General features: G+C 41.5%; 1 protein-coding gene across 1 annotated transcript in view; it reads right to left on the bottom strand.

Annotated features, from left to right (window-relative positions):
• Positions 1-13,532, bottom strand: part of Prune2 (prune homolog 2 with BCH domain) — a 267,188-nt gene that overhangs the window by 151,837 nt on the left and 101,819 nt on the right. The gene's annotated exons all lie outside the window — the stretch shown is intronic.

Consider the following 13,532-nt stretch of genomic DNA (forward strand, 5'->3'; position numbering starts at 1 on the left):
ACACACCTATGGTCACTTGATCTTCGACAAGGGAGCTAAAAACATCCAGTGGAAGAAAGACAGCATTTTCAACAAATGGTGCTGGCACAACTGGTTGTTAACATGTAGAAGAATGCGAAACGATCCATTCCTATCTCCTTGTACTAAGGTCAAGTCTAAGTGGATCAAGGAACTTCACATAAAACCAGAGACACTGAAACTTATAGAGGAGAAAGTGGGGAAAAGCCTTGAAGATATGGGCACAGGGGAAAAATTCCTGAATAGAACAGTAATGGCTTGTGCTGTAAGTTCGAGAATTGACAAGTGGGACCTCATGAAACTGCAAAGCTTCTGCAAGGCTAAAGACACCATCAATAAGACAAAAAAACCACCAACAGATTGGGAAAGGATCTTCACCTATCCTAAATCAGATAAGGGACTAATATCCAATATATATAAAGAACTCAAGAAGGTGGACTCCAGAAAGTCAAATAACCCCATTAAAAAATGGGGCTCAGAACTGAACAAAGAATTCTCACCTGAGGAATACCGAATGGCAGAGAAGCACCTGAAAAAATGTTCAACATCCTTAATCATCAGGGAAATGCAAATCAAAACAACCCTGAGATTCCACCTCACACCAGTCAGAATGGCTAAGATCAAAAATTCAGGTGACAGCAGATGCTGGCGAGGATGTGGAGAAAGAGGAACACTCCTCCATTGTTGGTGGGATTGCAAGCTTGTACAACCACTCTGGAAATCAGTCTGGCGGTTCCTCAGAAAATTGGACATAGTACTACCGGAGGATCCAGCAATACCTCTCCTGGGCATATATCCAGAAGATGTCCCAACCGGTAAAAAGGACACATGCTCCACTATGTTCATAGCAGCCCTATTTATAATAGCCAGAAGCTGGAAAGAACCCAGATGTCCCTCAACAGAGGAATGGATACAGAAATTATGGTACATTTACACAATGGAGTACTACTCAGCTATTAAAAAGAATGAATTTATGAAATTCCTAGCCAAATGGATGGACCTGGAGGGCATCATCTTGAGTGAAGTAACACAATCACAAAAGAACTCACACAATATGTATTCACTGATAAGTGGATATTAGCCCAAAACTTAGGATACCCAAGATATAAGATACAATGTGCTAAACGCATGAAACTCAAGAACAATGAAGACCACTGTGCACCTTCTTAGAATTGGGAACAAAACACCCAGGGAAGGAGTTACAGAGACAAAGTTCGTAGCTGTGATGAAAGGATGGACCATTTAGAGACTGCCATATCCAGGGATCCATCCCATAAGCAGCTTCTAAACGCTGACACCATTGCATACACTAGCAAGATTTTGCTGAAAGGACCCAAATATAGCTATCTCTTGTGAGACGACGATGCCGGGGCCTAGCAAACACAGGAGTGGATGTTCACAGTCAGCTATTGGATGTATCACAGGGCTCCCAATGGAGAAGCTAGAGAAAGTAACCAAGGAGCTAAAGGGATCTGCAACCCTATTGTTGGAACAACATGATGTACTAACCAGAACCCCGGAGCTCTTGTCTCTAGCTGCATATGTATCGAAAGATGGCCTAGTCGGCCATCACTGGAAAGAGAGGCCCATTGGACTTGCAAACTTTATATGCCCCAATATAGGGGAATGCCAGGGCCAAAAGAATGGGAATGGGTGGGTAGGGAAGTGGGGGGCGCTATGGGGGACTTTTGGGATAGCATTGGAAATGTAACTGAGGAAAATATGTAATAAAAATATTAAAAATCAAAAAAAAAGGACTCTCTTCACCTTGTGCTGCTGCTAGGAGGTAATAGAGTGTTAGGGGTCAGGAGCTAGGGGAAGAGAAGGTCATTAGGATCACATCTTTGAAGGGGACATTAGAATCCCAGCCCCCTGCTCGCTTGTGCTCTCTCTCTCTCTCTCTCTCTCTCTTTCTCTCTCTCTCTCTCTCTCTGTGTGTCTGTGTGTGTGTGTGTGTGTGTGTTGAATACCATGACGTCTCCCCTGCAAACACTCTTCCATGATGTTCTGAGCTGCTACCATGCAGAGCAGGAAGGCCAAGAAACTATTGCCAGAAACTCTGAAATTTGGAGTCAAAAGAAAGCATTTCCTCTCTGTAAGTTGTTTTAGTTTATTTATTTTTCTATTTCTGAGAGCCCAAGCCAGTCTTGAGCTCGCTATGTAGCTGAGTATTCCCATGAACCTCTTATCCTCCTGCCTCCACATCCCAAGTGCTGGAATTACAAGTACACACCACCATCTTGGTATCCTTGAAGTTGTTTATCTCAGGTATTTGTCACAGTAATGAAAGGCTGACTCATATATTATAAATCAGAAACTACATATACATATATACATACCTACATAGGGCTTGAGATTGTTTATAGTGTCAGGCGTCCACACTAAGTCTAGGCTTGTAATTCCCAAGAAGTGTGTATGCGTGTGTGTGTGTGTAAATTTTCTGGAGATAGCCCACTGTTAATGCATGGTCTGCTATAGGTGAGCTCTGAGAATGCAGAGTCCTTAGAGATGTCATCCCAGGATTGCTTTTTGCTGCTAATATGCCTTTCCTGACACTATCACGTCGCCTAATGACTCCTGGACATCAGCCCACCCTATTGAGTATATTTCCTGCACATCAACATGAAAATGGACTTTCATGTATTAATGCTGTTTAGAGGAAATAATGATTTTATAAAATCCCTTATTTGATCCAAATAATCTTAGGAAGAACGTTTTAGGAGATGGTTTTAGTTATTTTGCCAGAAAAATGTAATAAAGTTAGAATCCATAAAAGAATGTGCCCACTCCTCATAATAGTAAGTAAAGGCTACATGATAATAAATACAATGAGATTTCACAATTACACTAAAAAGGGAGATAGGCTTGGGGCAGATTTGTTATCAAGGAAAAAACATTCATTCTAGGTCAGGTCCAAGGATGAAGCCACAGGTGTGCACTATGAAAAAGTGAGCCCACGTGAAACTGTTGCTTCGAACTTATAAAGAGCTTATAGAATGAAACACTGCTTTGAACTTATTATTGACATTCTTCTGTAACTCCCCTTTTGTAACATTTTATCTATGAGATAATTTTCTAAAGATTTTTTTTTTGTCTAAGACACTATAAGAAGGCCAGAGAGAAGAAATAAAGTATGGCATTTGGGGCTCACAGCCCCATTTACCAAATGTATATATGTATGCGTCTGTTTGCCTATATGTATGTATATATGTATGTATATACATACATGTGTAAGTGTATGTATATGTATGTAAGTATGCATGAACACTTGTGGAGTTGATGAGCCAGGTGATTGAGCCTGATCAGTGTGTGTGTGTGTGTGTGTGTGTGTGTGTTGTCTGTGCAAATGATTTTCTTTCTTTTCCTTTCTTTTCTCTCTGGTTCAAGAAGAGCTAACAAGTCCCAAGCCTCTTGGCTGGCCAGGGAGAGGTCCCTGAGCCAGAGAGAAAACAGCTCTAGCAATTAGGTCTTTTTTTCCTCCATCTTAATCCTCTGCTGCTGCCAGCAGGAGTTTATTACCAGAAACCAGCAACATTTAGCCACAGAATAGTAAGAAACCAGTGCTTGTTAACACAAAATAGTAAGAGAGAGCTACAAGGCTAGAGATCATCAGAATTTGACCTTGGTCTGACTGTGTCCTGTCTTATACCATCCATTCTAAAGGCCAGGGCAGGTCCCAGCAGACAGGTACTTTGGACTCAGTTTTCTCATACTGTGGCAATACATTATTATAGAAATATCTTTTAAATTCCAAGAGACTTGAACTTCTACTGGATCACAAAGCCAATTAATAAAATACCTCGAGGTCATTTAAGACTTTACACTGCTGTCCTTCAGTATACTCAGCCTGTTTGTTTAAACTGATTTTAAGATAACAATGTAACACTCAACCATACTCGTTTCGGATTTCTCATGTAATTAGCTTTTATAACCTAAAATAATATGTAGATCTAATCTTAAATTATGTACCTTTCCATGCCCCTGACTCAGAGAACAATACATATGTGTGTGTGTGTGCTATGACATTTGTTTGCTGAAAACAGCAAACAGCTTGAAAAAACAACCATATGTAACAAATACCATAAAAATACTTTATACAGCAAATACCTGCCATAACTCCTGAAAGCAACATATGGATATCATTTGATGAGCATCTGCTTATAGCACTGAGAGCCCAAAGGTCAGTAGGGATTAGCTGGAGCACAGACCTCAATCCCTTGCAAAACTCTGTTAAAGATTTCTGTACTGTGTTCCCCATACCTCCCCTGCCATGTGATGCTTTCTTTGGTGTTCAGTAAATACAAAGCAAAAGCCCTTTGTTGGGAACAGTTGGACTTACAGTTAGTTATGCATCAGGCAGGCGCAAGGATAAGACATTGGCAAGAGAGGCACATCAAATGCATAGAGACTACAGACAAGCCAGAAAGCACACACTACAGATAGAAGATATGGGGAGAGGAGTGAGGGATGCATCTTGGCCTTGCTCTCAGCCAAATGAATTCAGGAACAACTGGACTTTCTTTCCTTAGTGAGTTACCGGTACATTTTGTCTCTGAGTGAGTTACCGGCACATTTTGGTGTCTCTGAGTCTATCTTTAATACATTTAATCAACACGGTGTTCTACAGCATGGCCACATTTCATCTGTCCCCCTTCATCTCCTAGTGTGTCCTTCTAGATGAAGGACTTTACTGCAACCAAGCTAAAAGCCCTGGGCTCCATCAACTCACTTGAAACTTGCTGCACCCACGCCCTGCAAGAAACCTATCAAGACTCGGCAGAATTTTGCAGCAGGTACATAAACCAAACTGAGTAGAACTGTATGGATTTTCCTGTTCAAAATTAGACAGAAACCAGGAGTCTCATCTGGAATTTTAGGACTCCCTTGTGCCTTCCTGTCTACCAGCCTGAGATTTATCTTCAGTACAGCTTCTGTCCCATTGTTCCTATTCTCAAGACACAAAGCAAACACGTAGCCTTCTTCACAGTAGCAGACTACAAGGAAAGCGACTTGTATCTGTGAGGAAAGTTTGCTTATAGTAGTTGTGTTAGGCCCACATGTGCCATTTGGTACATGTCATCTGTATTAAAGCTTCACTATACATATAATCTCAAATTTATGTGTAGGGCTCTCTAACCACCAAAGGAACGAGAGGCATATTCTCCTTAACGTGTAGTAGGTCTCACCTTGTAGACCTGCACTTATATATCTTTATCTCTGGGCACCAAAGACCAGGATTATGCAATTGCTTTTCTCTTTACTGCAATCTTTTTCTTTTCCTGTTTTATATTTTAAATACTTTTTGGTCACTAGGTGGCTCTGAATTTCCATTGAAAACTAAGATCTTAAGAAATACTGACAAACATGTGCATTTCCTTTTGCCAAAAAATTAAAATCTTTTTACTTGAGAACATTAATCAGAAGCTTCCAATATCTCCATCAACTTCTCTTAACAGTCTGTATGCCCCTAACATTTGGGATTCATTTTGATAGTTTCTGTTTTAAAAGTTTGTCTGATTAGGGATGAGGTGATAGCTGTTAGGAAAGTCTTTGTTGTGGAAGTATGAGAGTGTAATGTTGAACCCCAGTACCTAAGGAAAGCTGAGCATAGCAGTGGACTCCAGTAACCCTAAGGCTTGAGATGGGGAAGCAGAAAGACTGGCCAGCCAATACAGCTATAGCAGTGGGCCCTGAGTTGGCAAAGAGACATTGCCTCAAACTAAGGTGCAGAGGGGTGGAGAAAGACATCTACCTCTGGCCTCTAAATGCACTCACATGGGCACACATACATAAACACACACACACAGACACACACACACAAGGTGAGGGCCTTTAAGTGTATATAAGCTACCCCAGAGCTGACCAATTTTTTTAACTTTGATTTGTATGTTTTCACTGATAGAATGGCTACCATCACTCTCAGTTGGATCTTCTGCTCTAGCCCTACTGACTGCTTGCTGCCTCTGAGACATATCCAGACACACAACCATGCTCTTTCTTCCTAGTATGTAATTTCCCTCTCTATTTCCAACCAATAAGCTTCCCTTTTCTCTTCTAGTCTGATGTTAAATCATTTGTCATCTGGAGTCTTCAAACATTTATGACAAGGAGCCTGGTACAAGTGCCAAGGTTACATGGCTTGTTCACTGGCCATGAGATGCTTAGAAAGATACTTGGTTTTGATTTCTTAACCCATGAGCATCAGTGACAGAGTCCAGTGAAGTTTATGAAAGTTACTTGAAGAGGATTGTGCCAGACAAGTTTTTGTCAATTTGACACAAGTTCGATCACCTGGGAAGAGGGAACCTCAATTGAGAAAAGCCTCTATCAGATTAGCCCTTAGGAAAGTCTGCAGGACATTTTCTTGATTAATAATTGACATGGGAGGGCCCAAGACACTGTGGGTGGTGTCACCCCTGGGTAGGTGAGCCTATGTTGTATAAGAATTCAGGCAGAACAAGCCAAGAGAAGCAAGCCCCTGCTTTAGCTCCTGCCTTCAGGTTCCTGCCTTGAGTTCTTGCCCTGACTTTCCTTCTTCATAAGCTCTAACTTGAAAGCAGAAATAAACCCTTCTGGCTTTGAGTGGCTCTGGGTCATGGCATCCATCACAGTAATAGGAGGCCAACTAGAACAAGGACTCAGAACAGTGCCTGCATCCCACGCGACCTCTAAGAGAGGGAAGCATGGGATGAATACAGTCCGAGTGAGGTATAAGCAAAGCATAGTTGTTTCTTTGCGAGTATGCACACTGCACTTGAGTGTTGTGACTCGTCTCTAGTCTCTCCCTAGACGAAACATACATCATGCACATGAAGTGTAGGTTGGCTTTCTACACACCTGACTCTTCCAGTAGACTGTGATGGGACAAACATAATGAGCAGTTGGGGTTTCATACCTCGCTAGCCCCAGGCAAGAACTTGTATGTCACCTAGCTACCATCCTTGTTTCTGCCACATTGTGGTGAATGAGAAGAGGAATCAGGAAGATTTCTCTGTGTAAAAAGGATACAAGACTTAAGCATTGGGAAAAGAAAGGAAATTAAATGAGGTACCACAGGCTATGGATTGACAACACCACACTGTTGGAGAAGTACTGGCAAAGGCAAGAATCCCAGTGTAGAGTAGGCTTCTAGACTTCTAGAAGTGACATACCAGTCTCCATATTTTATGTTTTTTGACAATGATACGCTATCAAGGGAAGGACAATTCATCATTCATTAGTGAAGTCAGTCACCAATTGTCTCATGGAGCACGTGATAAACTCCTGCATGTTGGACACTGTTTTCAGGCTTAGTCTTCCACAAGACAGACCATTCTGTGGCTTTTAAGGAGTTGCCGGTTAGTGAACTGAAATAGTAAGTCAATAAATCCGTTTAAAGAGGATTTCTAAGGCTGACAAGTGCCAGCCAGAAGAAACTCTGTGATGAGAAAGAACACAAAGCAGAAGGGAGGTCAGAGTGGGAACTCTGGGGCATTGATAAGGTTACATTTCATGCATTCCTGTATAAAGGGAGATAATTAGCTTTGTCATATTCTGACCTCAAAGTAAACTGGAGAAAAGAATAAGCTTGCGTGAAGAACCCAGGACCGCCAAAGGTTGGTGCAGGAGCAGAGGAACGAGATGAGGTTGCGTGCAGCAGGACCGCATGATACAAAGTTTGAGGAGAATGGGGGTGAATTTTGGTTTTCCTCAGAGGCAATGAGACCTAAGTCAAGGATTTGAAGCAAAGACATAGATGCACAATTTATATTTGGTGTTTCCCGAAGATTACAGACATGCTGGGTAGATTCTGGATGACCAGAGGGACAAGCAAAGAAGCCCTTGAGGGTAGGAGAGCGCTCAAGGGCAGTGCTCAAGGGAGGTCATCGCTTGGGGGATTGAACCATGCTTTGTCAGGTTCCTAGTGGATCCCTTCTTCCTCTTTTAAAATGGAAACTCACTGTGTGGGGGGATTCTTTTGTCTGTTTCACTCACTAGTGTTATATCCCCCAGATCTAGAATAGAACCTGGTAACAATGGTAACAAAGGACATGTTAAACATTGCTGAATACTGAAGTACTCACAGCTAAGAAAATACAATGATGTGGGGAACACAGAAACAGGCGCTTTACAGTCTGGATCTCCACCTAAGCAGGTCTACTGTCCAATGACTGACTGCCCAATACTTGATCTTTCTTGCATAATAAATGAGTAAACCATCCATCCATCCATCCATCCATCCATCCATCCATCCATCCATCCCTCTCTCCCTCCCTCCATTGGTGGAGTCTGTGAAGTCAAATGTAGTAGGCATAGCCTTTTTTAGTGAAAAGATCCTTGGATCAAGAGCTTGAAAGCAGAATCATGGCTCTGCATCAATCTGCATCAATCAAAGCCTGCTGAACTTAGCCAAACACAAGTATTTCTGGGTTTCAGATTTGCTGTCTATAAAACATATAAAACAAATAAGTTGGCCTAGATGGACTTTAAAAATCTATCTTTATTTTAGAAAATCCAAATGCCGGCATGAACACAGCAATGTCTATGTGGTATCCTTCTTGGTGTTTACAAATTGGCTTCAAGCAGAAGAGCTGAAGCTCTCAAAGGATTCCATATGTTCTCTCCACAGGCAAAGCCCTTCTATATGAGACTGATGCCAGTGCAGGGCTCTGTGCTTTGTGGCAAGGATATATTACTAATGGCCACTGAACAAGAAGGCGTCAATTTTCTTCCTCCTCAGAGTTTGTCTTTCGAACTTAATGCTCAACTCTCTTGTATTTAAAACAACAGGTAGGTTCTTAGATGCTACAGTTAAACCGATTAGTATTCCATTTCTTTTTGTCAAGTTATGCTTTGGAAACAGTTAGTTAATTCTCATGGACAATGGCTCTACTTACCTTGTTCTTTGGAACAATGTTTTTAGTCACAAATGTGGTTGCTACATGTCCCCATCATTTCATCCTATACCAATCCTTACTTGACTGGACAAATCTTTGTTTTCCTGTTCTGGGGTCAGGACAAAGGTCTTGTGAGTCAGGTTGGTCCTAGTCAAGGATGACCTTGAACTCCCAAACCTCTTGCTTCCATTTCATTCAAATGATAGGATTACAACTGTGTGCTACCTGCTTGGTCTTGAGTGTGTCAATCTTGCCCTGAGATTTGCCATTTCTCTAACATCCTACACCTAGATTTTCTTGCCATACACCACTTTTTTGAGACCAGAAGACAAGCCTTCTTCAACGGACCACCTGTTCCATCAGAAAGAGTTCTCCTACCCTACTCTACTGCACATATGACATCACTATCCAAGACAAGTTTGTTTTCATTCTAGATCCTTTGTCATCTTCTTCTACCACCACTGTCACTAGCACCATACCTGCCCCTGAGGAGAATGAAGCAGACAAACCTTCACTGGTTTGTTTGGTTGGTTGGTTTTGGTTTTTCGAGACAGGGTTTCTCTATAGCCCTGGCTGTCCTGGAACTCACTTTGTAGACCAGGCTGGCCTTGAACTCAGAAATCTGTCTGCCTCTGCTTCCCAAGTGCTGGGATTAAAGGCATGTGCCCAGCTCATACCTTCACTGTTATATTCCCTCTGCATCCCCAGTATCTAGGATGGCAGCTCAAACACACCAAGCTGATGGAGAAAACTCGATCAACCAAGTTCATAAAGTCTCACCTATATTGAACTCACTGCCTGAAATTGGTAGGCACCTACTCTTTTCTTCTTGCTCATTCTTTGTGCCACTAATCACTCCTCTCTGAAACAAACAAGCCAACCCCAACATATAAACAAGGAAATATAAATTCCAGATCATTCGTCTCACCAACAGCCTTCTCTCTGATGTTCCCCAGCTTCTTCGGCTGATATCTTTCCCTCCCTGGATGTAAGGAACCTTAAACAGCTCAGCCATCTTTTCTCTGTGAGTTGCCCACTCTCAGGTAAGTCTATAATAAATAAAGTCTGCCCATAACAATTGTACCTGGTATACTGCTCCAGCTAACGGTAGCTCACATTGCTTCTGCATTCATTCAGAACACTGTCAAAACGAGCCTCCACAAGCTACCTTTTAACATACAAATCCTTCATCACTCCCCTCATGGCATCAAAATGGAGGCCTGTTGAACAATCACCAGCCTCTACAAACAGAAGCAGGACAGCCATAGTTTCTCAGCTATGCTATGGAATGGTCCCTGCAGGGGTGGATTTCCTATGTAGAGGTTCCTGCAGGGGTGGACTTCAGTTTATTAATTACAATATTTTTGACAAAAATAGTTAATGTTTTTAGAGGTCACAGCCAATGTAAGATCTCTAAACACAGCAGTTCTCAGATGGACAATCAGTCACTTGCTATAGGCCTTAAGAAGTCTCAGACTTTGAGAATTGTTTATCCAAGTTCTTGTCAACCTTTAAAAAAGGAGCAACATAGACAAACTGTTATAGCTGTGCAAGGCTACTCCCCTAGGGAAAGCTAAGTTCAGGTTTTGATTATGTAAATTATTGGTAGACAGCCACACGCGGCTTTAGATAAAGAAGAGGAACCCAAGCAAATCACTTGGAGCTCTCTCTGCTGACAGGAAAGGGCCTATTAGCTCAAACCTTTCCTTTGGGAAAAGGAACAATTTATGTGAAAAAACAAAATTCAAATCATATAAACAACAGAATTTCCTTAATTGGAATTTATTACCCCAATCCCACCATTCCTCCCTGCTCTCTATTACTCTAAGCCTGGGCTTATTTGCCAAGCTCATTTTAATTTCCCAAAGTGGTCTCTTATTGTTGCTGTTGGAATGCATCCAGTTTATGAAAAAGCCCTTTGAGTTACTCTGTGTCAATTAAGAAGAAATGAAATAAACAATTCATACAACCCTCAAATCTTTTCCATTGGGGGGAAATATAACTTTTTAAATTAAATTTCATACACAAGTATTGTATTTGCATCGTTTATATCCCTCTCTCTCCCCTGGATCCCTCCAAATCCCCTTAAATTCATATAAGTAATGACCTTTTATTTTTAAATTATTGCATATTTACATTATATATATATAGTGTATGTTGTATATTGTGTGTGTGTACATAAGTCTATATAAACACAACCTGCTACATCGATTTAGTATTGCCCCTATGTATATTTGTTTAAGGCTGACTGCTTGGGCTTGGGTAACCTGTTGGGGCTTCTCCCTGAAGAAGAGATTTTCCCTCCACAGCCATTATTAATCGCTTGTAACCCTTGATCTAGGGCAGTGGTTCTCAGTCTGTGGATGGCAACCCCCCTCAGGGGTTGCAGATCGGATGCTTACATTCCAATTCACAACAGTGGAAGATTACAGTTTTGAAGTAGCAATGAAATAGTTTTATGGTTGAGGGTCACCACCACATGAAGGACTGTATTAAAGGATCGCAACACCGGGAGGATGGGGAGCCACTGAGCTAGGGGGAGGGCTTTGTGAGGCTCCCCGTACATGTCGCATTGTCATAAAATGGACATCTTTTATAAACGTGGAAGAAAACCAGACTAGGTAAAAGGATGGCTGATTTCTACCTTAGACGCAATCTTCATTTATGCTACCTGGCTTCCTAACTGTAATATATTCAGTCTGCGGTCACATCAGGAACAAATGAGTGCACCTTAAACAAATATGTGCAGTCATGGTGTCAGAATCGTTTCTTTCCTATGCCCATGTAACAACCGGTAAAAAAAAAAAAAAAAGATCATTTAACAAGAAACCATACTTAGGAGACCTCCTGTGTTAATTAATTTTGGTAAAAATAACCCTGGTGGGGTGGAGGAGGTGGGAAGTGATGGAATAACGCAAACACAGAAAGAGGAAAGGAAGGCGACTCAAACACATGAGTGTTAGGAGACACCAGATCTATTTTAAGGCTTCAGGGCCAGGAAGGGACAGGTATTTTTAAATTTAATTGGAACAGTTCAAATAACAATGAGATTAGCTGCTTGAAAACTTGGGCGAAGAACAGGGAAAATCATTTCAACCCTAAACCATAATGAAATTGAAATGTAAAAGAACAAGCTAAAGATGCAGGAACAGGTGGGATCCAGTACCTGCTGTGAAGAGGTTGCGGGCTTTAGGAACAGAAATAGTATTTGAGATGTGACCCCAGCAGTGCATTGATACAGCCCTGAACCTTGGCTTCTTTGTCTGAAATGAGACACACTAATGCCTGCCCACAGAAACGACTGTAACAACCAACAGGAAGTTCTTGACATACTGTGACCACGTGGTAAATTATGAAAATAACTTCCTAAACCCTAAAGGAAAGAAACAAATCATTGTCTCCAAGATAAGCTAGGCAAAATCAGTTTGTTTGTAGTGGGGTTTTTGTTGTTGTTGGTGGTGGGGTTTTTTTGTTTGTTTGGTTGGTTGGGGTTTTTTTTGAGACAAGATCTCACTATATAGCTCACAATCTTCCTGCTTTGGTCTCCCAAAGGCTGGGGTTACAGGGTGCGCCACTGCATGCTGTTCTGGGGACTTCTCCTAATTTATAGATTATAATATGGTTATAATATATCTCTCTTCCTTTTCCTCCCTTTAAGCCTTCTGTATACTACTCCCTACTCATACTCAAATTCATGGTTTCTTTCTTCAAATTGTTATGACACACACACACACTCCTAAGTACAATATGCACATCCCATATAACGTTATTGGTACATGTATTTTCAGAGCTGATCGTTTGGTACTGGACAACCAATTGGTGAGCTCTTCCCTGGGGAAGATCACTTCTCCCAGACCCAGGTTTCGTCAAGTTTTTGTTTAGGGTTTAGGCCTCATAGCTTTTTCCTGTCCGGTTTGGCATGGATGTTGGTGTCATCCTTGTAAGAGGTCTGCTTTAGAGAGTGTGTGTGTAAGGACATTTTCTTACTTTCCTTTTCATTTTCAGGTACACAAGAGCCGTTCTCTCTTCACATATGGTCTCAAACTATTGAAAACTGATTGGTTATAAACTTGGATTTATATTATTCCACTACAGACAGATTCTCCTATGTTTTTTCCTATCCCAGAAGGTGAATAAGAATGACGTAGCTGGCTGTCATGCTGATGCAAATATGTTTGTAGAACATCACTCCACAGCTATTTGCTAAGCCCAATGCCAACTGTATCTGGCTTTCAGAATCTGTGAGCACTGAGATTTTTGTGACGTAAAACTTTAAGACAATGAAGAGGCAGGTGTGGTAGTGCACACTTGTACTCCCAGCACTGTGTGGGTCCAGGGACAGTCAAGGCTACACAGTGAGACCTTGCCTCAAGAACAAAACATCCCTCAAAATATAAAAGGAAAGAACACTACCGGACTCATTTTATAAAACCATTATTATACTAATACCAAAACTAGATAAGGAAACACACATACACACACCACACACACACACACACACACATACACACATCAAACAGTACAGCCACCCAATTGTGTGTTTGTGTGTGTGCATGCACAGATCTGTACATGTTTGTGTGCTGGAGCACCCATGTATGTAGATAAGCATGGGCATGTGTGAACATGACTTCAGAGGAC

The sequence above is a fragment of the Mus caroli genome, unplaced genomic scaffold (genome assembly GCF_978045245.1).
Source record: "Mus caroli unplaced genomic scaffold, Mus_caroli_1 scaffold_20, whole genome shotgun sequence".
Taxonomy (NCBI): domain Eukaryota; kingdom Metazoa; phylum Chordata; class Mammalia; order Rodentia; family Muridae; genus Mus; species Mus caroli.